Raw genomic sequence first — 26,805 nt, 5'->3', positions numbered from 1 at the left:
CATATGAGCAAAAGCCCAGGGGACGAGGTCGATGGTGGAAGCCATGGATCCCAAGACTTGTAGATAATCCCAGGCTGTCGGGGAAGGTAGCGCAATCAGATTCCGGACCTGATCGATCTGCTTGAGGGCGCACGCCCGTGGTAAGAAAACCTTGCCTACTCGGGTGTCGAAGTGGGCTCCCAGGAATTCCAACTCCTGGGAGGGCTAAAGCTTGCTCTTGGAAAAGTTCACTATCCACCTGAGGGAAGCAAGGAGCTCCAGGACGCGATCCACTGCCCGTTGGCAGAAAGTCGCCGACTTGGCCCTGATGAGCCAATCGTCCAGATAGGGGTGGACGAGAATCCCCTCCCGGCGCAGAGCCGCCGCTACCACTACCATGACCTTCGTGAAAGTGCGGGGAGCGGTCGCAAGGCCAAAGGGGAGAGCTTGAAACTGGAAGTCCTGATTGAGGATGTAGAAGCGGAGATATTTCTGGTAGTCGCGGTGGATGGGAATATGGAAGTACGCTTCTGCGAGATCGAGGGAAGCAAGGAACTCTCCGGGACGGACCGCCGCAATGACAGCACGCAGGGTTTCCATGCGGAAGTGGGGGATCTTGAGGGCCCGATTGACCCTCTTGAGGTCCAGGATTGGGCAGAAGGACCCGTCCTTTTTGGGCACGGTGAAGTAAATAGAATACTGGCCGGCGCCAATCTCCCTCTCCGGAACTGGGACCACCACCCCCAGATCCAGAAGTTTGGAGAGAGTCTGCACCACCGCGTCCCTCTTGGCTCGTCCACAAGGCGAGAAAAGAAAGAGATCCGGCAGTTCCCTGACAATCTCGAAAGTGTACCCGTCTTTGATAATGTCGAGGACCCACTGATCTGATGTGATTTTGACCCATTCCTCGAAGAACAGGGAGAGGCGTCCGCCGAGGTAAGGACCCGAGGAATGAGTCAGCTGAACTTCATTGCGTGGCAGGTTTAGTGGTGGCACGCGCGGGCTAGCCCTCACGAAAGGGCCGCCTCCCACGAAAGGGCTGCGACCAGGACTGAGCACGAGAAGAACCCCTCGAGGAACTGCCCCGCTCCCGAGAAGCAAAGCGACGCTGATCCCTGAAATGAGTACGGGAGGGCGTGAAGGACCGGGAAGATTTAGGACAGTCCTCTGGAAGCTCATGGACCTTGCTATCAGCCAAGGAATCCATAAGCTTCTTGAGATCCTCTCCAAAAAGCATCTTACCTTTGAAGGGCAGCGTGCCCAGCCGAGTCTTCGACGACTGATCAGCCGACCAATGGCGTAGCCAAAGGAGCCTCTGGGCAGCCACCGCCGAAACCATCGCCTTCGCCTGCACACGGCCCAGATTGTAGAGGGCGTCCGATACGTAGGCGGTTACGGCCTCCAGACGTTCGGCCTGCTCTGCCTCTGCTGGCGGAAGATCCCGGGCGCAGAGTAACTGTTGGACCCACTGAAGGCCTGCCCGCATCATGAGGCTGCTACAGCAAGACGCCCGGACCCCGAGGGCCAAAACGTCGAAGATGCGCTTCAAGTGAGCCTCTAACTTACGATCCTGTGGATCCTTCAGAGCCGTGGAACCTTCCACCAGAATCATGGTGTGTTTGGCCACCGCAGAGACATAAGAATCCACAGAGGGATATCTCAGCAGCTCCAAACCTTCCTCCGGGAGGGGATAGAGCTTATCCATCGCACGCCCCACCCGGAGCGCACCCTCAGGGGCCTCCCATTCCCGCAGGATTAGGAGCTTGAGCATGGGGTGGAAGGGAAAGGCTGAGGCCGGAGCCTGGAGCCCCCCCAGGACCGGATTCATATCCTTGGGCAGCGAGGCCATGAGATTATCCACAGAAGGACTCTCCAGACCCAGCTCCTGCAGAACAAAGGAAAGAAGGGGCTCCAATTCCTCCTTACGGAATAAACTGAGGGCTCTGGGGTCATCCCCCTCTAAGGGGGGGCATCCGCCAAATCCGGGGAAGCGGCGGGGTCTGAGGTCCCAGGAGACACCGGGGGGAGGAAGGGGGAGCACCCCTGGGACCACCCGCACCGGCCCCTGGGGCTCCGCAGCTGGTCCAGCGGTCAATGGCGCTAAGCGAGGGATTTTTGGCGGGGGGGGGGCAAGGGGGGGCTTTCGTCCTGCTCATGCAAGCTAGCTAAATAAGATTTATGCATGAGGAGGACGAAATCCGCAGAAAAAGGGACCCTGGATTTGATGGGGGGAGGGAGGGGTCAGGACCCCCCTCCTGGGGACCCGCGGGGGCCAAATCGGGGGTTAAATCAAATAAAATCTGGCCCCCCAGCCCCAGGGAGCTCTGAAATCAGCCCTGATGAAAAATCCAACATGGCCACCGTTCCCGGGCTTTGCTGACCCGGGAAAGGCCTGGCCATGCCGGGAGAAGCGGAGCCCCGGGCTAAATTTGCTTGTCCTGCAGAGGAGGGACCTTCCCCACCCGGCAGGCAAGCAGTGCAGAGACCCTGCCGCGAAAAACGCGAGGAAGGCAGCCCACAAGAAAGGCAGGCTGCCTTCCGGGACATAGCCGAGCCACGGCTGAAGAAAAAAAAAGCAGAAAAAAGCTTTGATTGACAGTCTGCACAGCAGGAGAGAGCAGGAGGGGAACCTGCTGCCTCCTGCTTGTCTGGCTGCCGGTTCAAGGCCTGCTATCACCAGAAAAAGGAAAAAAATGCTGGTCAACTGCTGCAAATAAGTTAGAGGTAGGTGAGTACCTGCAACTTATTTAAAGTTTAAAACTTTTTAATCTTTTTTTTTTTTTTTTTTTACTGAGCGCAGCAGCGGGTTCAAAAACCCTCTCAGCAGCCAGATGGGAGGGGAACGAGACCCCGAGAGACTCGGTCCCCACACCTGGAAGCGTCCACGGACTCAGGCTATGCAGTGCAAAAGGGGCAAAGCCCCCCTGAGCCGGGCAAGAGCTGGGAGACGGAGCCGTCTCCCACACAGAAAAAGGAAAAATCACTAAAAAAGGCAAACTTCTTCCCTTTTTTTTTTAACAAGCGAGAACCAGAAGAAATACTTGCTTGAGCCTACAAAAAGACAGAAGAAAAGGCTGACTAGCCTACAGCAGAGAACCGAAGGGGAGATGCTACACCTGCTGGAGACAGACGAATACTGAAGGGTTAGAGGATAGGCTCTGTCCTGAATAGGGCATCCTTCAAGTTTTAGTCTGTCTCCACCTGATGGAAAGGAGGCTCAACCCACTGTCTGGACTGATCCGGGTACGTACAGGAACATCATATTTAAGCACATTTACTGACTTATTGAGAGGCGAATCCTTGGAGGTAGCAGAGAAAAAGCGTCACCCAATGCTTGGCATCCGGAAGGTGTTCTCTATAGAAAGCAGGATAAAATCAACCATGCAAGTGTACAATATCAACCAATGGCACAGAGATGGAAAAGCTCTCAGAATTCTGAAAATCCTACGAGTGTTTTTCTGAGCATGCTCAGGTGTTCCAATGCAGCCACCTACCAGATGAGTCTCCTCTGCCTTTAGAGCAGGCTATTCTTCCATTCTATAGGGGAGGTGGGAGGGACCGTATGGCTGATTTATCCTGCTTTTTATAGAACATAAGACTTACCATACTGGGTCATATCAAAGGTCCATCAAGTCCAGTATCCTGTTTCCAACAGTGGCCAAGCCAGTTCACAAGTACCTGGCCGAATCCCAAGTGGTAGATAGATTCCAAGCCTCTTATCCTAAGAATAAACCGTGGATTTCTGCAACTCTGCCTTAATGGTTTACAGACTTTTCCTCCAGGAACTTGTCCAAACCTTTTTTAAACACAGCTATACTAATAGCTTTCACCACATCCTCTGGCAACGAATTCCAGAGCTTAATTATACATTGAGTAAAAAAATATTTTCTGTTGGTTGTAAATGTAATACTTAACTTAATTATGTGCTCTCTGGTCTTTGTACTTTTCAAAAGAGTAAACAACTGATTAACGTTTACTCATTCCATTCCACTCATTTTGTAGACCTGTATCATATCTCCCTGCAGCCGTCTGTTCTCCAAACTGAAGTCTTAACTTCTTTAGCCTTTCTTCATAGGGAAATTGTTCCATCCCCTTTATTATTTTGGTTGCCCTTCTCTACACCTTTTCTAATTCTGCTATATCTTTTTTGAGATATGGTAACCAATACTCAAGATGAGGTCACACCATGGGAGTGATACAGAGGCATTATGATATTCTCCATTCCTTTCCTAATACTCCCTAGCATTCTATTTGCTTTCTTGGCTGCTGCTGCTGCTGCACATGAGCAGAGGATTTCAACATATTTTCAATGAGAATACCTAAATCATTTTCCTGAGCAGTGACTCCTAATGTGGAACCTTGCATTATGTAGCTATAATTTGGGGTTCTCTTCCCTAAGTGCATCACTTTGGACATATCCACATTAAATTTAATTTGCCATTTGCATGCCCAGTCTCCCAGTTTTGCAATATCCCTCTTGCAATTTCTCACAATCCTCTTGTGATTTAACAATTTTGAATAATTTTGTGTCATCAGAAAATGTGATCACCTCACTTGTTCTTCCCATTTCCATGTCATTTATAAATAAATTAAAAAGCAATGGTCCCAGAAAATAATCCATGGGTCACTCCTCTATTCACCTTTTTCCACTGGGAACATTTACCATTTAGCCCTACTCGCTGTTTTCTATCTTCTAACCAGTTAGCAATCCACAATAGGACACTGTCACCTATCCCATAACTTTCTAACTTCCTAAGAAGTCTCTAGTGAGGACTTTGTCAAATGCTTTCTGGAAATCCAGATACACTATATTAACTGGCTCACCATTTTCCACATGTTTATTTATGCCCTCAAAAAATGTAGCAAATTTGTAAGGCAAGACTTTCCTTGGCTAAATCCATGTTGGCTTTGTCCCATTAAACTATGCTTATCTTTATGTTCAGTAACTTTGTTCTTTATGACGTCTTCTACCATTTTTGCCTGGCACAAATGTCAGACTCACTGGTCTATAGTTTCCTGGCTTACCCTTGATCCCTTTTTAAAAACTGGCATTACATTAGCACCCCCTCTAGTCTGCAGGTCCCCACCTTCGGCTGGCGGAATGGGATGAGGCAGAGGCCCAACTGGAGCTTCACTTATACCAGGCCATGTTCCCCTTAGGTTGATCCTTTGGGTTTTGAGTTTGACAAATCTTAGGTAGCGCCTCTACAGAAGGTCTGGAGATCCGTGGATGAGGTAATGGCAAACAGGAACAGTCTGAGGCAAGCTCAGGTCAGGATAGGTGCCAATCAGGAATGTCCAAGTAACAGGCAGAGATCGGTGGCAGGTGGCAATCACAGAGAGTCCAGAAGACAGGCTGAGGTCAAAACTGGGTATCCATCCAAGGGAATGTTGGGATGGATAAGCAGGAGATGGAGGCGTTGGAGCAACAGGAGTGTGAACAAGATGAAGAATACCGGACCACAGGAAGAACTGAAGATGAACCAAGGATTATTGAACTGAAGACCTAAACAAAGATCATGGACTGGAGACCAGCCAACAGTGGGTATCTGCAGGGCTCCTCCCTGCAGGTAGCACCAACTCCACCTCAGTTCAAATAAAAAAATATTTATATTTCATAATTCTAGGGTTACTAGCAATCAGAGTAAAACTCACAAAAATCACTTATATTACAGGGTACACAATTTTCTAACAGCATTAATAGCAGCAATAATGACAACATTTTATGTTAGGGATAGCATAGAGTCCACAGGATAAAGAATCTGCAGGAGACTAAATGTACAGTAGAATCTTTGTGTGTGAAATTCCATGTGTGATGGGGAAGAGTATAGTATAGTATACTTCCATTTGCTGGCCACAATGAAACAGACAGACAATGTTAACGCTAACAGACATTAGGGAAGCTAACAAGTTTGTGAGCACAATAGTAATGGGACATTTCAATTACCCCAATACTAACTGAGTAAAAGTTACATCAGGACATGTTAGGGAAATAAAATTTCTAGATGAAATAAATGATTAGATGATGATGAGAGGGGAAGCCATATTAGATCTAATTCTTAGTGGAACACAGAATTTGGTGCAAGAAGTAAAGGTAGTGGGGTCACTAGGCAACAGTGATCATAATGCAATCAAATTTGATTTAATGACTAAAAAGAGGATATTAACCCATTATATCTCACATTTTTTAAAAATCTATCCTCTAAATAGGACACTGGGACATTTTAATTTTCAAAAGGAAGACTTTAAAAAAATGAGGAAATAGAAAAATACTAAAAATATGCAGCTACAAAAGGTTAAGAGTTTTACATCAGGCATGGACATTGTTTGAAAATGTCATCTTAGAAACCCAGACCAGATGTATTCCATATAATTAGAAAAGATATGAGGAAGGCCAAATGACTGCAGGCATAGTTAAAAGCAAGGAGAAAGAGGCTATTTTAGCCAAGAACTTCTTTCAAAAATTGGAAAAAGAATCCACTGAAGAAAATAAGAAAAAGTTAAGCACTGGCAAGCTAGATGTAAAACATTGATAAAGCAGACAAAAAGAGAATTTAAAAAGAAGCTGGCCAAAGGGGCAAAAACATAATAAAAACTTTTAAAAATACATTTGAAGCAGAAAGCCTGTGAGGCAGTCTGTTGGATCGTTACATAGTGGAGTGCCTCAAGGATCTGTATTGGGATCAGTGCTTTTTAATATATTTATAAATGATCTGCAAAGGGGAACTATGAGTAAAGTGATCAAATTTGCAAACAATACAAAATTAATCTGAGAAGTTAAATCAGAAGCAGATTGTGAAAAATTACAGGATGACCTTGCAAGACTGAAAGACTTGGCATTTAAAATGGCAGATGAAATGTAATGTGAACAAGTGCAAAATGATGCACATGGGGAAAAGTAATCCTCACTGTAATTACACAATGCTAGGTCCATATTTGGAATAACCACTCAGAAAAAGGATCTGAGCATCATAATGGAAAATACATTCAAATTCTAGGTTCAGTGTGCAGCAGCAGTCATAAAAGCAAACAGAATGTTAGAAATTATTAAGAAAGGAATGGATAATAAAACAGTGCCATGGTGAGGCCACACCTAGAATACTTTGTGCAGTTCTGGTTGCCACATCTCAAAAAAGATAAGGCTGTATTGGAAAAGGTACTGAGAAGGATGATCAAAAAGAAAGGGGATGAAGCAGCTCCTCTATGAGGAAAGACTAAAGAGCTGAGTGCTGTTCAGCTTTGAGAAGAGAAAGCTGAGAGGGGAATATGATAGAGGGTTTTAAAATCATGATTGGGGGTTGGGGGAGGGGGATGAAAATTGAAATCCAAAACATTTTTTGTTCTGTTTGATGTGTTGCGTTTGTGGACCCTTGAGCTGGCTAGAGATGATGAAAGCGCATCGTGAGAAGGCCCACAGCGGCGGTCATAGCCGGGAGGCGGATCAAGTCAGGAGACCCGCCGAATCTTCACCACTGGAAACCCGAGATCCTCCCGGGAGGAGCCCTTGAGAATCCGAGCCGCTTGGACTTATGCACGGTCTCCTGGACGGAGCAGTCCGAATTAAATCAGGCAGCAGACAAGCAGGAAGAGGAACAAACCAGGAGTCGAGGCAGGCAGCAGAGGCCGAAGACGAACTAGTCGACAGGCAGCAAAGCAGGATACCAGAGAACGAGCCGAAATCAGAAGCCAGGAGACGAGCCGAAGTCAGGAGCCAGGAACAGGAGCAAGCGAGGATGGGCTACACAGGAACAAGGCTGGAGCAAGGACCAGGGGAACGCAGGAACAAGAAAGAAGACTGCAACTACTAACCTCAAGGAGGGAACCTCGTTGCAAGGCCAAGAGTGGGGCTGGTTGCAGGGTTTAAAACCCTTGAAGGCATCTGACGTCATCCCTGGGGCGGTGCTATCTTTCCCGCGCTGGTCCCTTTAAATTCTAAACCCCTGGCGTGCGCACGCCTAGGGGGCAAGGCCAGCTGGTGACCAACAGCGGTGTCTCCCTCGAGGAGGGATCGCCACGAGAAGGGTCTATCAAGGCTCGAACGGAATGCCGAGGTACACGGAACAACCCCGAGGTAGGAAGAGGGACCGACCGCGGACTGGGACCGCAACATGATGTTTTTTCAAGTTGTCAATAAATATAGTTTACATAAAATCATGACTGAAATAGAATGTGTAAATGTAAATCAGTTTACTCTTTCAAAAAAAATATAAAGACTGGGGTCACTCCCTGAATTTACTAAGTAGACCATTCAATGCAAATTGGAGTAAATTCTTTTTCATTCATCATACAATTAAGCTCTGGAATTCATTGGTGAAGGGGGGGTGGTTAAAAGGCAGTTAGCGCAGCTGGATTTAAAAAAAGGTTTGGACAAGTTCCTGGAGAAGAAATCAATAAACTGTAACCTGGATTGGCCACTGTTGGAAACAGGATACTAGGCTTGATAGACCCTCGGTCTGACAAGTATGGCAAATTCTTATGTTCTTTACAAATTTCCAACAGCAGGTCCGCAATTTCATTTCTCAGTTCTTTCAGCACTCTGGGATGTATACCATCTGGTCCAGGTGATTTGCCTCTCTTTAGTTTGTCAATTTGCCCTAGTACATCTTCCATGTTCTTAGATTTGTTTCAGTTCTTATTTATTTAATATTATTTTTGTATACTTCACTGATTAAAAATGCTCAAAGTGATTTTCAACATATTAAAAATAAATTCCATTTAAGATTTTAAAAACAAAAATGCATAATAAAAACATCAAAATTAAAAATTAAACAACATTAAACACTCAAATCAAGTAAAATAACATACACATCATACCCATAGATTTCTCTTCTTCAATCCTACTCAATGACTAAGCCACATAATTTATTTATCACTCAATTATAGCCACATCAGAGATTAAATGATTGGGACATAAACCAAGTTTTAAGCATTCTTCTGAACTTTTTATATCAGTTTCTTCCCTTAACTCAAAGGGAAGCTCATTCTAAAGTACAGAAACTCTGCCTACAAATGATCTTTTCAACAATCTTTTTTGTCGAAAATGTTTCACAGATGGAATTTGTAACAAAAATTTCCCCTTAGACCCTAAACATTTACTTGACTCTTGCCACTTCAATCATTTCTTCAGGTTTACCAAACCCATTCTATGCAAAGCCTTAAATGCTAAGATTAGGCATTTAAATATGCAACAGAAAGAGTCCGGGAGCCAGTGAAGTTGAAACAGAAGGGGACCGACCAGCTGAAGGTTTCTGGACTGCCCTGTGACTATATGTGCAGTGGTATTCTGAATTATTGAAGTTTACGTATTAACTTTCCAGGTGCACCCAAGTACAGAACATTATAGTAATCGATGCATGATAAAATCAATGCATCAGTCACTGCTTTCATTGCCTGGAAGACCAAATATGGATGTAACTGCCATACAATTTTCAATTTCCCATATGTATAGCGTACTTGTTTTTCCATAGGTAGGTTCTCATCTATAATCACCCCCAAAGATCTCACCTCTTTTTTTGGGAGACAGTTCAACTTCCCCCAACATTGGGAAGTGCTTTAATTGGTCAGTACCCACTTTCAGCAGCTCTGTTTTTGAAAATTTAGAACATAAGAACATGCCATACCGGGTCAGCATACTGGGTCAGCATCCTGTTTCCAACAATGGCCAATCCAGGCCATAAGAACCTTGCAAGTACCCAAAAACTAAGTCCATTCCATGTTACCGTTGCTAGTAATAGCGGTAGTTATTATGTAAGTTAACTAATTTATTTATTTAGCACTTTTATATACAGAAATTCTTATAACAAGTTACAAATCAAATCGGTTTACATTATAACGATGACCATTGCATGAGAATGCAGTACATTAAACAAGGAAAAACTAACTTGGATCCAAAATACTGGGTTTAAACAGAGAAAAATAAAAGCAGAACTTTAATCGGTGAGCCGGGGGTACTAACTTAGAAATGTACTCAAGCGCCTAAGGAAGACAGTGGCGCACGGTACTAAGGAGGAGCATTCATAGAACGTCTGTACAGTGTAAGGCTAATTAGAGATGAGAGACTGCTTACAATTAGCAAGATAGATTCATCTGAATATTTGAGTTAAGGGAAGGCTTGGTTGAAAAACCAGGTCTTGAGTCGCTTTTTAAAGGTGATCGGGTAACGTTCGAGACGGAGATCCGGGGGGAGCGAGTTCCATTGGGTTGGGCCGGCCGTGGAGAGAGCTCTCTTCATTAATGAAGTTTTAATAGGAGTGGTCTGGAGAGTGTCTCTGTACGCTGATCTCACAGGTCTGGAGTGTTGTGCGAGGTTGAAGTGGGATTTTTAAGCTCCAGTGGGGTGATGTCATGAATGGCTTTGTGAATGATTGTTATTACTTTGTAGGCGATTCTGAATTTAATTGGGAGCCAGTGAAGGTTCCGCAGTATGGGTGTGATATGTTCTCTTTTATTGGTGTTGGTCAGAATTCTTGCTGAGGCATTTTGTAACATCTGTAATGGTTTGATGGTATTAGCCGGGAGGCCAAGTAGAAGTGAGTTGCAATAATCAATTTTTGAAAAGATGATTGCTTGGAGGACTGTCCAAAAATCTTGGAAGTGGAGAAGAGGTCTCAGCCGTTTTAAGACTTGAAGTTTTAAAGAAACAATCCTTTGTCGTGTTATTGATGAAACTTCTGCAGTTCAGTTGATTGTCCATGATGACTCCTAGGTTTCTGACTTGGGGAGAGAAAACTGGTTGCGTGGAGGGGTATGTGTTGGGCAATGCGTAATTACCGTCTTGGGTGACGAGAAGTAGCTCCGTTTTATTGGTATTTAAGATCAAGTTGAGGCTTGTTAGAAGGTTGTTTATGGATAGCAGGCAGGTGTTCCAGAATTCCAATGTTTTGTATAATGACTCTGTGATCGGTATAAGAATTTGCACATCATCTGCGTATAAGTAATGCTTTAGGTTTAATTTAGTGAGGAGATGGCAGAGCGGGAGAAGGTAGATGTTGAAGAGGGTTGGGGATAAAGAGGATCCTTGCAGGACTCCTAACGTTGAGCAAATGGGGAGAGATTCTTTATTGTTAATTTTGACCCTGTAAAACCTGTTTTGAAGGAATGATTTGAACCAGTTGAGAACGGTGCCTTTGATGCCAATATCCGATAGTCGATTTAAGAGAATGGAGTGGTTCACTGTGTCAAAAGCCGATGATAGGTCGAGGAGGATGAGCAGACAAGGTTGTTTTTTATCGAGATTCAGGAGCATGGTGTCTCCTGAATCCCTATTAATGAAATTAATAGGGATTCTGAGTTTCTGGCTTTACGGAATCCGAACTGGGACGAAGAGAGGATTTTATTGTTGTCTAAGTATTCTGAGAGTTGCTTATTTACAATTCTTTCTAGGATTTTGGCGATGAACGGAAGGTTTGCAATAGGGTGGAAATTGGCCGGGTTGTCTGGTGATAGATTTGGTTTTTTCAGAAGAGGTTTTAGAATAGCCAGTTTGAAGGGGTCAGGTACTAGGCCTTGTGATAAGGAGCAATTAATGATCTCTGCAATAGGCTTGGCGATAGTTTTTGGCATGGCGATGAGTAGATTAGGTGGGATCGCGGCCATTGGGTGAGAGGCCGGTTTAAGTTTCTTTATAGCGATTTCAATTTCTAAAGAGGAAGAGGGTTCGAAGATTTCCCAGAATGTAGTCAGCTTTGTAGAGGCAGGGATGGGGGGAGGGGGAGGTAGGGCCTTATTGTCCGTAAGTGGTGCAATGAGGTTTGAGATTTTATTCTGGAAGTAAATGGCTAATTCCGCGGCTTTGCTTGCAGCTTGATCATCTGGGATAGTCGTAGGGGACGGTTTAGTGAGAGAGGAGACTAGAGAAAATAGGGCTTTTGGGTCGAAGATGAATTTATGGATTTTCTGTGAAAAGTAGTCTCTCTTTGCCCGGAGGATGGAGATCCTGTATTGGTGCAAATGGGATTTATATGCTGTCACGTTTGCTGATGATGGGTTTTTACACCATAGATGTTTTCTGATTCTGAGTTCTTGCTTGAAGGTTTTTAGTTCAGGTGTATACCATGGTTTTCTGTTGTCTTTGTTGGATTGAAGAACTTTGGTGGTTAGTGGACAGGTTAAGTCTGCCACTTTTTTGGTGATTTTGGACCAGGAGGATGAGGCCAAGACTGCATCTGAGAGGTCCAACTGGTCTAACTCTGAGGATAGTTGAGAGCTAAGGAGGTCCGGGTTGCATAATTTTCTGAATTGGACCATGGTTTTCTGTGTAGATGAGGGGAAAGGTGATGGGTCTGATTCAAGATAACGGGGGGGGGGGGGGGGGCGCATAAATAAGGCCTATTTGTAGGTAGTTAGATTTAAAAATTGCAAGCTCAAGCGAGGAGGATGTGTTGGTGAATTGAAGCGACAAACCAAGTTTTTTGTTAGCGGCTAGAAGTAGCCCGCCTCCTCTTTTCCTTGGTCTGGGAATAGAGAAGATATCATAGGCATGTACTGGAAGTTGGTTGATTAGCACTGTGTCTTCTGGTTTTAGCCAGGTTTCGGTGATGGCACACAGGTCCAGTTGCGCTTCCATGAGATAGTCATAAAGGAGGTGGGTCTTTTTCGAGAGGGATTGAGCGTTGAAAAGGGTTAAGGAGAATAAGGTGAGGCCCAACAGTTGGTTAAGGGGAGAGATCATTATAGGAATGAGTCTTTTTTGTTGGATGGTGGGTAAAGTATGCTGTTTTGTTATCTTTCTCCTACTATTGTGGATGATTGGGATGGCAGCCGTGGTCATACTTGGCTCTAGTTGCGGTGTAAATACGGGGAGAGAGTACGGGTAGGTTGGTGTCAGCTATGTCGGGGAACTGGGAGTGGAAGGTCGCTGACGGTTTTGGAGATATGGGGGGGAGGAGTGCACTCTGTGGGATAAAGTACAGCCTATTTACTAGCAGCTGACCTGAGGTATTGCACTAAAGGCGTATAAGGCCGGTGCACGGGGCTGGAGAGGAAAGCCTGGATTTAAAGGGCTCTCTTACCTTGCTTCTTTTGTCGTCAGATCCATTTCTGCGCGTGGTTTATGACATCTGGCTTCTGATCGGTGATGGGCTGCAGGCCCAAGGCAACTGGAGGCTGTAGGCTTCGAGCAGTAGAGTTTGGATCCCAGGTTTGGGCGGCGCCGCGTGGGTCAAGAGTGGCTCAGCAGTGCAGTGGGTAGGTGGGCCACGTGGTTAGTGGGACTGGAGGCAGCCGAGATTGATAAGAGATAGGTGCGGTTTAAGGGCGGATTGTGGTAAGATAAATTTGCGGTGATGGTTGTAGCGGAGGGTTGGTTTGTGGCTTCTTTCCGGGGCTGCACGAAGGGGCGCACAAAGGGGCCTACCCCCTTTGACGCGCTCCTTTGGTGCTCGACGCTCGGCGCGCAGCGCGCGATGCTCGGAGTGCTTCAATTTAAAGCCCCTTCGGACCACGTGTGATTGGCTGGCCGAGACCGCTGTGATTGGCTGGTTTCTAGCTGGTTGGCTGCACGATGGGCCTTGGAAGGAAGCCGGATTTAGCCGAAGCGTCTCGCGGTCGGTGTCAGCGCTGCCGTGGGTAAGGGGAAAATTTAGAGGGAAAATTTAATAGCAGGTAATGGACTTCTCCTCCAAGAACTTATCCAATCCTTTTTTAAACACAGCTATACTAACTGCACTAACCACATCTTCTGGCAACAAATTCCAGAGTTTAATTGTGCGTTGAGTTGAAAAGAACTTTCTCGATTAGTTTTTAAATGTTCCACATGCTAACCATGGAGTGCCCCCTAGTCTTTCTATTATCCGAAAGAGTAAAAAACCGATTCACATCTACCCGTTCTAGACCTCTTATAATTTTAAACACCTCTATCATATCCCCCCTCAGCCGTCTCTTCTCCAAGTTGAAAAGTCCTAACCTCTCTAGTCTTTCCTCATAGGGGAGCTACTCCATTCCCTTTATCATATTGGTCGCCCTTCTCTGTACCTTCCCCATCACAATTATGTATTTATTATTTATTTTATTTCCTATTTTTCTATACCGGCTTTCATGACAGGAATCACATCAAACCGGTTTACATTTAACAGGGTGTGCAATATACAGAGAATTTGAGCAACTATAACAAGTGCATGGTTAACGGAAATGCAGTTACAATAAAACAGGGAAGTACAACTGGAAGCGGAAGTAGAAAGGAAGATTGAGTGACAGCAAAATTATTTACAGATTAACTGACAGCAAAATTATTTACAGAGATGCAAAATTGATTCCAATGTGGAAGAATATATATCGTGAATGAGATTGATGACATAGTGTTGGTGTTGGTGAGTACTTTCTATTTAAACCCATTAACAAAGTGTTTGTGATGACGGTAAAAGGGATCAGTTGAGGTCTGGATTGGCTTTTTTAAAAAGCCAAGTTTTCAGCCTTTTCCTGAAAGTCAATTATATCTTTTATGAGATGCGGCGACCAGAATTGTACACAGTATTCAAGGTGCGGTCTCACCATGGAGCGATACAGAGGCATTATGACATTTTCCATTTTATTCACCATGCCCTTTCTAATAATTCCCAACATTCTGTTTGATTTTTTGACTGACGCAGCACACTGAACTGACGATTTCAATGTGTTATCCACTATGACGCCTAGATCTCTTTCTTGGGTTATAGCACCTAATATGGAACCTAACATTGTGTAACTATAGCATGGGTTATTTTTCCCTATATGCATCACCTTGCACTTGTCCACATTAAATTTCATCTGCCATTTTGATGCCCAATTTTCCAGCCTCACAAAGTCTTCCTGCAATTTATCATAATCTGCTTGTGATTTAACTACTCTGAACAATTTTGTATCATCTGCAAATATGATTACCTCACTTGCCGTATTTCTTTCCAGATCATTTATAAATAAATTGAAAAGTACCGGTCCCAATACAGATCCCTGAGGCACTCCACTGCCACTCCCTTCCACTGAGAAAATTGTCCATTTAATCCTACTCTCTGTTTCCTGTCTTTTAGTCAGTTTGTAATCCACAAAAGGACATCGCCACCTATCCCATGACTTTTTATTTTTCCTAGAAGCCTCTCATGAGGAACTTTGTCAAATGCCTTCTGAAAATCCAAGTACACTACATCTACAGGTTCACCTTTATCCACATGTTTATTAACTCCTTCAAAAAAGTGAAGCAGATTTGTGAGGCAAGACTTTCCTTGGGTAAAGCCATGCTGACTTTGTTCCATTAAACCATGTCTTTCTATATGTTCCGTGATTTTGATGTTTAGAATACTTTCCACTATTTTTCCTGGCACTGAAATCAGGCTAAACGGTCTGTAGTTTCCCAGATCGCCCCTGGAGCCCTATTTAAATATGGGGGTTACATTAGCTATCTTCCAATCTTCAGGTACAATGGAAGTTTACAAAGTTTTACTAATAGGTCTGAAATTTCATTTTTTAGTTCCTTCAGAACTCTGGGGTGTATACCATCCGGTCCAGGTGATTTACTACTCTTAAGTTTGTCAATCAGGCCTACCACAACTTCTAGGTTCACCAAGATTTGGTTCAGTCCATCTGAATCATTACCCATGAAAACCTTCTCCAGTAAGGGTACCTCCCCAACATCCTCTTCAGTAAACAACGAAGAAAAGAAATCATTTAATCTTTCCGTGATGGCCTTATCTTCTCTAAGTGCCCCTTTAACCCCTTCATCATCTAACGGTCCAACTGACTCCCTCACAGGCTTTCTGCTTCGGATATATTTTTAAAAGTTTTTACTGTGAGTTTTTGCCTCTATGGCCAACTTCTTTTCAAATTCTCTCTTAGCCTGTCTTATCAATGTCTTACATTTAACTTGCCAACGATTATGCATTATCCTATTTTCTTCTGTTGGATCCTTCTTCCAATTTTTGAATGAAGATCTTTTGGCTAAAATAGCTTCTTTCACCTCCCCTTTTAACCACGCCGGTAATCGTTTTGCCTTCTTTCCACCTTTCTTAATGTGTGGAATACATCTGGATTGTGCTTCTAGGATGACCATGCCTCTTGCACACTTTTTACTTTTGTAGCTGTTCTTCCTTAACCATTTTACCCAAAGAACTAAAAAACATTAAAAAGAATAAGGGATAATGAGGAACCCTTTGGTACCCCTGTCTGCAATTCAGTGCACATAGATTAATTCCCTTGTCAAAACATAAATTGCTTTCTATCGGTTAAAAAACTTGAAAGACAATATCAAACAGTACCACCCAATCCTAAAGCTTCGCAATGCCTCAACAAAATACAATGATCTACTAGATTTAAGTCACTTGAGAGATCTAGAAGTACAAGTAAAACAGATTCATTATTTCTTCTCACCAATATTTCCTCCATAACAAATGTCAACAAAGCCTCTGTACTACATCCTCGAGAAAAGGCCTCCTGTGCAATATCCAATAATTCAGAACTTTCAATATAATCTGACAGTTGAGTAGTAACAACCTTCTCTACAATTTTTGCCATAAAAGGAAAATTAGAAACAGGTCTGTAATTTTGACAATCTCTGATCTAAATTTTCACCTTTCAACCACAGCAAAACTACTACTGTTTTTACCTGAGGGGTAAATATCCCTTCTTCAGACAACCATTTACCAAAGTTTGTAACCACACCATAATTTTGCATCTTTTAACAACCATGAGAGATATGGATCTATGAAAGGGGAGGCTGGTTTCATCTGAGACATGAACTTATTTAATTCTAAGAGAGACATTTCTTCAAATCTATCACCCTTTCTTACTCCTGCATCTTTATCCACCTGCAACTCCAACACCTCTTTTAAAGGATCCTTACTCAGGTCTTCTAATAATCCATTTACTTTTCCATCAAAGAAATGGATCAGCTTTTCACAATCAGGAAGATCCTCAAATTAGAAAGCAAAATTGCTTACCTTGTAATAGGTGTTATCCCAGGACAGCAGGATGTAGTCCTCACATATGGGTGACGTCATTGAACGGAGCCCAGGCGGGAAAACTTTCTGTCAAAGTTTCTAGAAACTTTTGACTGGCCCAGTGAGGCCACTGAGCATGCCCAGCATGCTATGATATTCTCTGCCACAGGTGTCTCTCTTCAGTCTAGTATGTAGCAAAAGCTTTAGCAAAAAGAATAATAAAAATAGAAAGCCCAACTCCGCGGGGTGGCGGGTGGGTTCTGTGAGGACTACATCCTGACATCCTGGGATAAAACCTATTACAAGGTAAGCAATTTTGCTTTATCCCAGGACAAGCAGGATGCTAGTCCTCACATATGGGTGAATAGCGAGCTAGAGGCTGAGTCATTGTGTAGTGCTATGTTTTTGTTGAATGATCAGCCGAAGATCACAGCAGTTCAGGTTGTAGTAGGAGTTGGGTTTAAGCTGGAAAACAAGTTTCTTTAAGACAGATTGTCCATAGGTTGAATCTTGTCGTCCCTGCATGTCCAAACAGTAATGAGCTGCAAATGTGTGAAGAGAACTCCATGTTGCTGCTTTACATATGTCAAGTATTGGCACTGAACGATAGTGTGCAACTGAAGTTGACATTGCCCTACTGCATGTGCTTTACTCGCCCTTGGAGAGGAAGGCCTGCTTTTCTCATAGCAAAACTGTATGCAATCTGCTAACCAGTTGATGAGTATGTTTACCCACTGCTTTCCCTGGTTTGTTTGGGTCATAGGAAACAAAGAGTTGATTGGATTTCCTGTGAACTGCAGTGCGGTTTAAGTAGAAAGACAGAGTACGCTTGCAATCTAAGGTGTGTAAGGCCCTTTCTCCTTGGTGAGCATGAGGCCTTGGAAAGAAAGTGGGTAAAACTATAGATTGGTTTAAGTGGAATTCCGTAACTACCTTAGGGAGGAATTTAGGATGAGTACGGAGAACCACTCTGTCATGTAAGAACTTAGTGTAGGGTTCATATGTGACTAGTGCTTGTAACTCACTAACCCTTCTAGCTGATGTAATGGCTATGAGGAAGATAGTTTTCCATGTAAGAAATTTCAGGTCACTGGAATCAATGGGTTCAAAAGGAGAACACATGAGTCTAGATAGAACCAAATTTAGATCCCATTGAGTGACTGGGTGTCTAATTGGTGGTTTAAGAAGAACTAAACCTCTCATAAATCTTTTTACTAGAGGTTGTGTGGAAATAGGTGCATCTGATACCTGATTATGGTAAGCTGAAATTGCACTTAAATGTACTCTTACAGATGAAGTCTGTAGACCAGATTCTGAAAGAAGGTACAGGTAGTCCAATAAAGACTTTGTGGGGCAAGTGAAAGGATTGATGTCTTTTTGCCTGCACCACAAAGTGTATCTCTTCCATTTGGAAGCGTAGTTCTTCCTTGTGGAAGGTTTACGTGAAGCTATAAGAACTTGGGAAATGTTAGCTGGAAGATTGAGTGGTTGTAAGATCAAGCTTTCAACATCCAAGCTGTCAGGGATAGGGATTGAAGGTTGGGATGGCGCAACAGACCCTGATCCTGAGTTATGAGAGTGGGAGCTGTTCCCAGACGAATGGGATTCCTGACTGAGAGATCTAGCAATGTGGGAAACCATACTTGTCGAGGCCAATATGGGGCTATGAGTATCATTGTCCCCTTGTCTTGTTGTAGCTTCACTAGAGTTTTGGTTATGAGTGGTATCGGAGGATACGCATATAAGAGGCCTGAGTTCCAAGGGCGAGCAAAGGCGTCCTTGGATGGCCTGTTGTTCAGGTTGTATAGGCAACAGTAATTGTTCACTTTGTGATTCAGATGTGATGCAAAGAGGTCTACTGTTGGTTGTCCCCAACGTTGAAATATCCTGGTCACTACTGTGGGATCTAGTGCCCATTCGTGTGGTTTGAATTGACGACTGAGTCTGTCTGCCACTACATTGTGAATGCCTGCTAGGTAAGTGGCCTTGAGAAATATGGAGTTTCTCAGGGCCCAACCCCATATCTGAGCTGCCTCTTGACAAAGGAGGTATGAGCCTGTCCCTCCTTGTTTGTTGATGTACCACATGGCTACTATGTTGTCTGTTTGGATCAGCACAGTCTTGTTTGTAAGGCAGTCCTTGAAGGCATGTAGAGCATAACGTATAGCTCGAAGTTCCAGGAAATTGATTTGAAATGTTGCTTCCAGCTTTGTCCATGTTCCTTGTGTTTGGAGATTCCCTATGTGAGCTCCCCAACCCAAGGTGGATGCATCTGTAGTCAGAGTTACTTGTGGGACTGGTTGTTGAAAGGGTAGGCCCTTGCACAGATTGTCCTTGTTCACCCACCATAGTAGAGAAGAGCGTAGTTGGTGGGTTACTTGAATTGGAGAATAAAGTGGTTGAATGGCTTGGATCCATTGTGATCTTAAAGTCCATTGAGTTACCCTCATGGCCAGTCTTGCCATAGAAGTGACGTGAACTGTGGATGCCATGTGGCCTAGTAATGTGAGAAACTGATGAGCTGTTGCTTGTTTCTTGGAGTGAATCGAGCTTGCCAGTAGAGACAGTGTTTTTGCTCGATCTTCGGGTAGAAATGCCTTTGATAGGTTGGTGTTTAAATCCGCTCCTATGAACTGTAGGAGATGGTTTGGAGATAGGTGTGATTTTGGATAATTGATGAGAAATCCCATGGAGAGTAGTAGAGCAATAGTTTTATTGAGAGACTGCATTGCTCCTTGTTGAGATTGGCTTCTGATGAGCCAATCGTCTAGATATGGGAAAACATGTACACCTTGCTTGTGTAGGTGTGCTGTTATTACTGCCAGACATTTGGTGAACACTCTGGGAGCAGCAGCTAGTCCGAATGGCAGTACTCTGTATTGATAATGTTGAAGGCCCACCTTGAAGCGCAGATACTTGCGATGAGGAGGGTATATTGGTATATGGGCGTAAGCATCTTGAAGATCCAGAGAACAGAGCCAATCTCCTGTTTGAAGAAGTGGTAGCATTGTGCCTAGTGAAACCATCCTGAACCTTTCTTTCTTTAGAAATTTGTTGAGATTCTGAGGTCTAGGATGGGACGTAGGCCTCCAGTTTTCTTTGGAATGAGGAAATATCTGGAGTAGAATCCTCTGCCCTGCTGAGACCTGGGCACCGGTTGAATGGCCCTGGCTGTCAGAAGGGTGGATAATTCTATTTGTAACTGAATCATTTGGGAATTTTGTTGTGGGTAGGAAGTTGGTGGGAATTCTGGAGGAATTGAGAGAAAATTTAGTTTGTAACCGTGAGCTACAATGGAAAGTGCCCATTGGTCTGTGGTTATGTTTTCCCAATTTGAGTGGAAATATGAAATTCTTCCTCCCACTGGAATGTGTTGTTTGGGGTTTTGGAGGGTGGGTCTGATCTCTGGATTTGTGTTTTCAAAAACCCGTAGCTGGACCTGTCTGTGGAGGAGGCTGAGCACGGGCTGGTCTTTGTTGTCTGGCCTGAGCGCGCTGGGTAGGCCTAGAAGGTCTAGTTCTGGTAGGCTGATTATAGTACCTTCTTGGCCTGTAATATGGACGTCTAGGTTCCCTACGGGGAAAACGTCTAGGGGCCTGGGTGGTTGGTTCTTGAGGCAGTTGTGATAGCTTTCTTAAGGTCTCCGTATGATCCTTAAGTTGTTGGACAGCATCCTGTACCTTCTCTCCAAACAAGTTATCCCCACGGCATGGCAAATCTACGAGCTTGTCTTGCACTTCAGGCCTGAGATCTGATGCTTTCAACCAGGCCCATCTTCTTGCTGTAATGCCAGCTGCTGCTGTTCTTGAGGCTGTGTCAAAGTTGTCATAAGCAGCCCTTACCTCATGTTTCCCAGCCTCGAGGCCTTTGGTGATAATGGATTGTGCAGATTCTTGAAACTGCTCTGGGAGAGAATTTGTGAAGTGCTCCATTTGCTTCCAGAGATCCCTTTGGTATTGTGTCATGTACAGTTGATAGGCAGAGATTCTGGAAGATAAAAGTGCACCTTGGTACACTTTTTTGCCTAGGGAGTCCAGAAAACGATGATCCTTCCCTGGAGGAGCTGAAGAATGTGGACGTACCCTTTTAGATTTTTTCTGGGCAGATTCTACTACCACAGATTGATGTGGTAGCTGTGCCTTTTGAAAGCCTGGTGCCTGCTGCACTAGGTAGGTAGTGTCTAGACGCTTATTGACCGCTGGAACAGTGCATGGGTGTTCCCACACTCGTTGCTGTAGATCCAACAGGACTTCATGGATGGGGATTGCCAGAACTTGTTTTGGCGGGTCCACAAATTGCAGCACCTCTAAGGTATGCTGTCTTGAATCATCTTCTGATGAGAGTTTAAATGGAATTGTATCCGCCATCTCTTGGACAAAACTTGAAAAAGATAAGTCCTTAGGTGGTGACCTTTTCCTTTCTTCAGGAGGTGATGGTTCGGACATGAACTCTTCAGAAGAAGTATCTGATCCTGGATCATCCCAAGAATCTTCTTCCTCTGGCTGTTGATAAGGAGTTCTTGAGATTTTCTTTGTAAAAATACCCGATGGCCCAGGTAATGGGTCATCGATAGAAATTGTGGGAGGAGTCACTTCCATGGCTTTTTGAGGAGCTGTGTCGACAACTTTGTGATATTTTTTCAAAAGGCGTTGGAAAAGTGCCAATTCTTCAGTATCACTAGTGTCCTTCTCTGTTATTGTCGAGGGAAGGATGGGTGTCCTCGATGAAGCTGTCGAGGGTGGTGCCCTTGGTGTCGAGTCCGTCGCCGGTGGTAACATGGAAGGTATCGCTGGAATTTGTGCGTATATCGACGTCGATGACGTTATGATCTTCGGTGTCGACGTCGAGTCTGTGTGTACCGTCGGGGTCAAGAATGGCCCCGGCATTGGTGTGCCCACTGGCATCGGCAAATTTGCCGGCATCGATGTGGAAATCATCGGCATCGACAATGAAGTCGGCATTGTAAACTGTTCTTTGAAAGCCTGAGAAATCGCTTGTCGGATGAAATCGGACAATTCCGGCCGCACAACCGTTGAAAGCAGAGCGGTTGTGGGCGGTGGCGCAGGCTTGATGGTACCAGTTTCCTGACACGTAGTTTGTATTGGATCTGGTGTCATCAATGGAGTCGAAGTAGGCCGAGGCGTGGAAGACTCCGACGTTTCCTGTGTTCTAGGCCGCTTAGCTGTCGAGGGCTGCTGGAAAGCAGAGTCAGACAACGGGGGGCTTCTGTGTCAATGTCGATGTTTTGACTTCGATTTTTCAGAGGACTTTGGTGACGTCGAAGACGAGGAAGGGGAAGAATGATCTCCCGACGGTCCCGGGCGAGGTTTTTTAAGTATCACTCGCTTAGTCGCTCCAGCCGGAGACGACCTCGACGACTGCGACGGGGAAGGTATAAGTTGCAGGCTGAACAAATGTTCCATTTTTTCAAGCCTGGTTTTCCTCGATTTCGGCGTCATTTCTGCACATTGCGGACAATTTTGTACGTCATGTTTGTCACCCAAACACATCACACATTCGGTGTGCGGGTCTGTGAGTGACATTTTCCTAGTACAAACAGGACATTTTTTAAATCCTGTCGACATTTTATCGAATGACGGCCGTCGATTCGACTGAGGTAAATTTTTTCTACTTCTCCGAAAATTAAATCAAGACTGGGTTACTTACCGGCCGGTAAGGAGAGACCCCGAGAGATTTTGTGAGAGAGAATATCACTTTTTTTAGACTAAATAGTCACGAGAAGGTTGAGAAAAACTCAACGGCTCCGGTTCCGCGATGCTGGCTGCAGCGTGGAAAAAACAAAGACTGAAGAGAGACACCTGTGGCAGAGAATATCATAGCATGCTGGGCATGCTCAGTGGCCTCACTGGGCCAGTCAAAAGTTTCTAGAAACTTTGACAGAAAGTTTTCCCGCCTGGGCTCCGTTCAATGACGTCACCCATATGTGAGGACTAGCATCCTGCTTGTCCTGGGATAACAAACACTTTTCTTCCCCAACCAAAGATTTTACTATCCTGAAAAGGGGTTTCAGGTTATTATTAGAGGACTGCACTATCCCCAAATATTTCTTTTTTGCGAGTACCCAAACATTAAATAGATCTCAAGCTACTATTACTTAATAATTAATAGGGATGTGCATTTGTCCTGGATCAGGGAGGCCGAGACCGGAAGGAATTTTTCCCATGGCGGGCTGAAAACAAAGCACATCCCTAATAATTAATAGCAGTTTATGGATTTTTCATCTAGGAACTTATCCAAACCTTTTATACACCTAATTATACTAACTGCCGTAACCATATCTTCTTGCAATGAATTCCAGAGCTTAACTATGAGCTGAGTGAGAGAGAATTTTTTTGACTTGTTTTAAATGAGCTATTTGCTAACTTCATAGAGTGCCCTCTAGTCCTTCTATCATCTGAGAGAGTAAATAACCAATTTACATTAACCTGATCAAGTCCTTTCATGATTCTGTAGATCTCTATCATATTCCCCCTCAGTCATCTCGTCTACAAACTGAACAATCCTAATAGTCTGTCCTCATAGGGAAGCCATTCCCATACCCCTTATTTTGGTTGCCCTTCTCTGCACTTTCTCCAGCGCAATTATATCTTTTTTGAGATGTGGTGACCAGAATTGCACACAGTATTCAAGGTCCGGTCTCACTATGGAGCGATAGAGGCATTATGACATCCATCGTTTTATTTGCCATTCCCTTCCAATAATTCCTAACATTCTTTTTGCCTTTTTGACCACCAAAGCACACTGAGCCAATGATTTCAATGACACCTAGATCTCTTTCCTGGGTGATAACTCCTAAGATAAGAACATAAGAAATTGCCATGCTGGGTCAGACCAAGGGTCCATCAAGCCCAGCATCCTGTTTCCAAAAGAGGCCAAACCAGGCCACAAGAACCTGGCAATTACCTAAACACTAAGAAGATCCCATGCTACTGATGCAGTTAATAGCAGTGGCTATTCCCTAAGTAAACGTGATTTAATAGCAGTTAATGGACTTCTCCTCCAGGAACTTATCCAAACCTTTTTTGAACCCAGCTACACTAACTGCACTAACCACATCCTCAGGCAACAAATTCCAGAGCTTTATTGTGCACTGAGTGAAAAAGAATTTTCTCCGATTAGTCTTAAATGTGCTACTTGCTAACTTCATGGAATGCCCCCTAGTCCTTCTATTATTCGAAAGTGTAAATAACCGAGTCACATCTATTCGATCAAGACCTCTCATGATCTTAAAGACCTCTATCATATCCCCCCTTAGCCGCCTCTTCTCCATTGTTTAACTGCAGTAAGGGTTATTTTTTCCTATATGCATAACCTTGCACTTGTTCACATTAAATTTCATCTGCCATTTGGGAGCCCAATCTTCCAGTCTCACATGGTCCTCCTGCAATTTATCACAATCCGCTTGAGATTCTACTACTTTGCATAATTTTGTGTCATCCGCAAATTTGATTACCTCTCTTCTCATACCCCGGTCTGTGCAAGAATGTTTATGGTAAGCCATCCCTTGTCCTTGGCACAGTCTCTTTATTAGACATCCTTTATTGTTTTTAAGTATTCTCTGTTTCCAGAGATACCCCCCTCCACCAATTTTGCAGTATTGAATTCCACCTGCGCTGCCTCAGCAACAGCTGGAGGTACATGGATGGCCGGCATGGGAGATGTCAGCCTAAGATGCCACAATAGCTTAGTTTTTAATGAGACTTGATTCTCAGGGTTTTATCTTTCCGGTTGGACAGAGGATTCCCCTGCTTTTTGAAGAGTGGCAGAAGATCACTAAGTACTGTCTGGTCCTCAAAATTGTAGAATCTGATTATTGTTTGTACTTCTTCCCTTTCTCCAGCGCTGCATCAATGTTAGTCTTCAGTCCCGATCTGTCTCACTCAGCACAGGTCTGTCTTGAAGTGAAATTGCTTCTTAGCCAGTGGGTGAGAGAACTTGTCCCTCCCAAAGACCATGGCGAGGTATTCTATTCCCACTTTTTTTCTTATTGCCAAGAAGTTGTGGGGGATTGGGGCCTATACTCTATTTTCAAAGGCCGAACAAGAGCCTGTTATGTGAGAGGTTGAAAATGAATGCTGTCCACATCATGCTACCCTTTATCCAAAGTCGGGCAGAGTATGCGCCCTGGTTCTGATAAATAACATATATTCTCATTCTCATATATCCGCTTCATGGGAAACTCTTCAGATTTCTGGTGCATTCTAATCACTACCAATTCAAGGTTCTTCCTTTGGGTCTCTTGGCAGCCCTAGAGTCTTCACAACAAATGCTTAACAAAAGTGGGTGTCACATCCTGTCTTCGGGGTGTTGCGCTCGCTGCTCATGGGCCCTGACCACGAGCAGCCTCACTCACCATCCGGGCCGACAATGCCCCAGACCGCCGTCACTTGCCACTCCTACATGGCCCAATGCTGCTGTGTGCACCAGGAGGGGCTGCCGCAGTCTTCACCCTGCGCAGCAGGGGAAGCCGCTGTCTCTGCCCTCTTTGCAACAGGAGAGCTGCCGCGGTTTCCTCTCTTCCATGGCCCAAGTGCCGACGAACATTTCTCCTTGCGGCAGGGACGCTGCTGATGCTGCTTCTCCTGTCCCTGGGCTCCATCATAGGCGTACATGCCTCTTAACATTTAAAGGGCCAGTAGCGGGAAAAGCCCCGCAGCCCTGTCAGATGACATCATCAGCCAGTTCCTTCACTAGCCCTATAAAAGGGCTCTGCTTCCACTCCTTGAGGCCTTCGCATCGGATCACAGTTGCCTGTGGTCTCTTCTCTTCAACCGACATAACCCAATCTTGAAGGCACAATGTGACAGGGGTCCACTTCGATGCCAGATTTTGGGTCTGTGGGCACTTGTGGGAATGAATTGCTCATTGCAGAAGAGGAAAGGCTGAAAAGAACCTTATCTCCAAATAGTAGAACTCGTCACCAGATCTGTGATTTTGTCTGGCATTCCCAGATATAGAGGACCAACCCCAGGCTGGGCAACCTCAACTTCTGTGCTTGTGGTAACCAAAGACTTTTGCATCGATGGGGAAGACTGCACCAATTGGAACTGCATCAATGAAGCAGAGTGCACCCATGGTACAAAGCATGCGCCTGTGTCACCGGCACCTACATCAGTGGCGCCTGGTCTACAGCGCTGGAAGCACCTAGATCAATGGCATCAAAGTGCCTCATCTTTGGTGCCATGAGCCACAAAAGGGCCTGGCGCTTTTGCACCCTACTCAAACCTGAAGCTATGACAGATCCAAAATCTGGCACCGAAGGGAGGGGAGGCCCTCTTCAAGGAGCTCCTGCTCGGTATGGAAGGGGTTGAGGAAGCCCTACTCCAGGAAGAAGTACTTGGCCACTGACTACAGCCTTCTTGGATCATAAAGGAAATAAAAAATATTAATTATATTTACTCTTTTCTTTTTAGTAGCACAGGGAGTGCTGACTGAGGGTTGCCAGGGCAGCAATGGGAAAATAAATAACCAGAGAAAACCCAATGCTAAAAAGCAAAAATTAAAATTAAAAAATTAAAAAGAAGAGAGAGAGAAGAGAGAATACACATCCATGCAGAAGCTTGGACAAAAGATTCTGAGGAGCTCATGAAGCAGCACGCAAGGGAACTCCTGCACATGCTCAGTAGAGTAAAAGGTTTAATGAGCTCAGAGAGATAAGTCCATTCGGTGCCATCAGATGATGTCACCCACGTCATTGCTAATTCAGCCCTGCTTGCCAAAGGAACAGCCACAAGAACAAGAATAAATGACAACTAATGTCTACATCAAAGCACTGTAATTTTATACTTTATTAGCTTCTGGATAGCTCATACTTGTATAACTAAAACTGCTGGGATCAGTGGAGAAAATCTGAAGAAGAAAGTCTAGCAGTATTAAATCAATTATAACTTCCACAAATTGA

General features: G+C 44.5%; 1 protein-coding gene across 3 annotated transcripts in view; it reads right to left on the bottom strand.

Moving 5' to 3' along the window:
• Nucleotides 1-26,805, bottom strand: part of UGGT2 (UDP-glucose glycoprotein glucosyltransferase 2) — a 1,031,439-nt gene that overhangs the window by 734,539 nt on the left and 270,095 nt on the right. The gene's annotated exons all lie outside the window — the stretch shown is intronic.

The sequence above is a fragment of the Rhinatrema bivittatum genome, chromosome 5 (assembly GCF_901001135.1).
Source record: "Rhinatrema bivittatum chromosome 5, aRhiBiv1.1, whole genome shotgun sequence".
Lineage (NCBI taxonomy): Eukaryota > Metazoa > Chordata > Amphibia > Gymnophiona > Rhinatrematidae > Rhinatrema > Rhinatrema bivittatum.
Note: the sequence above shows the minus strand (reverse complement) of the source record. Positions and strands in the feature narration are given on the sequence as shown.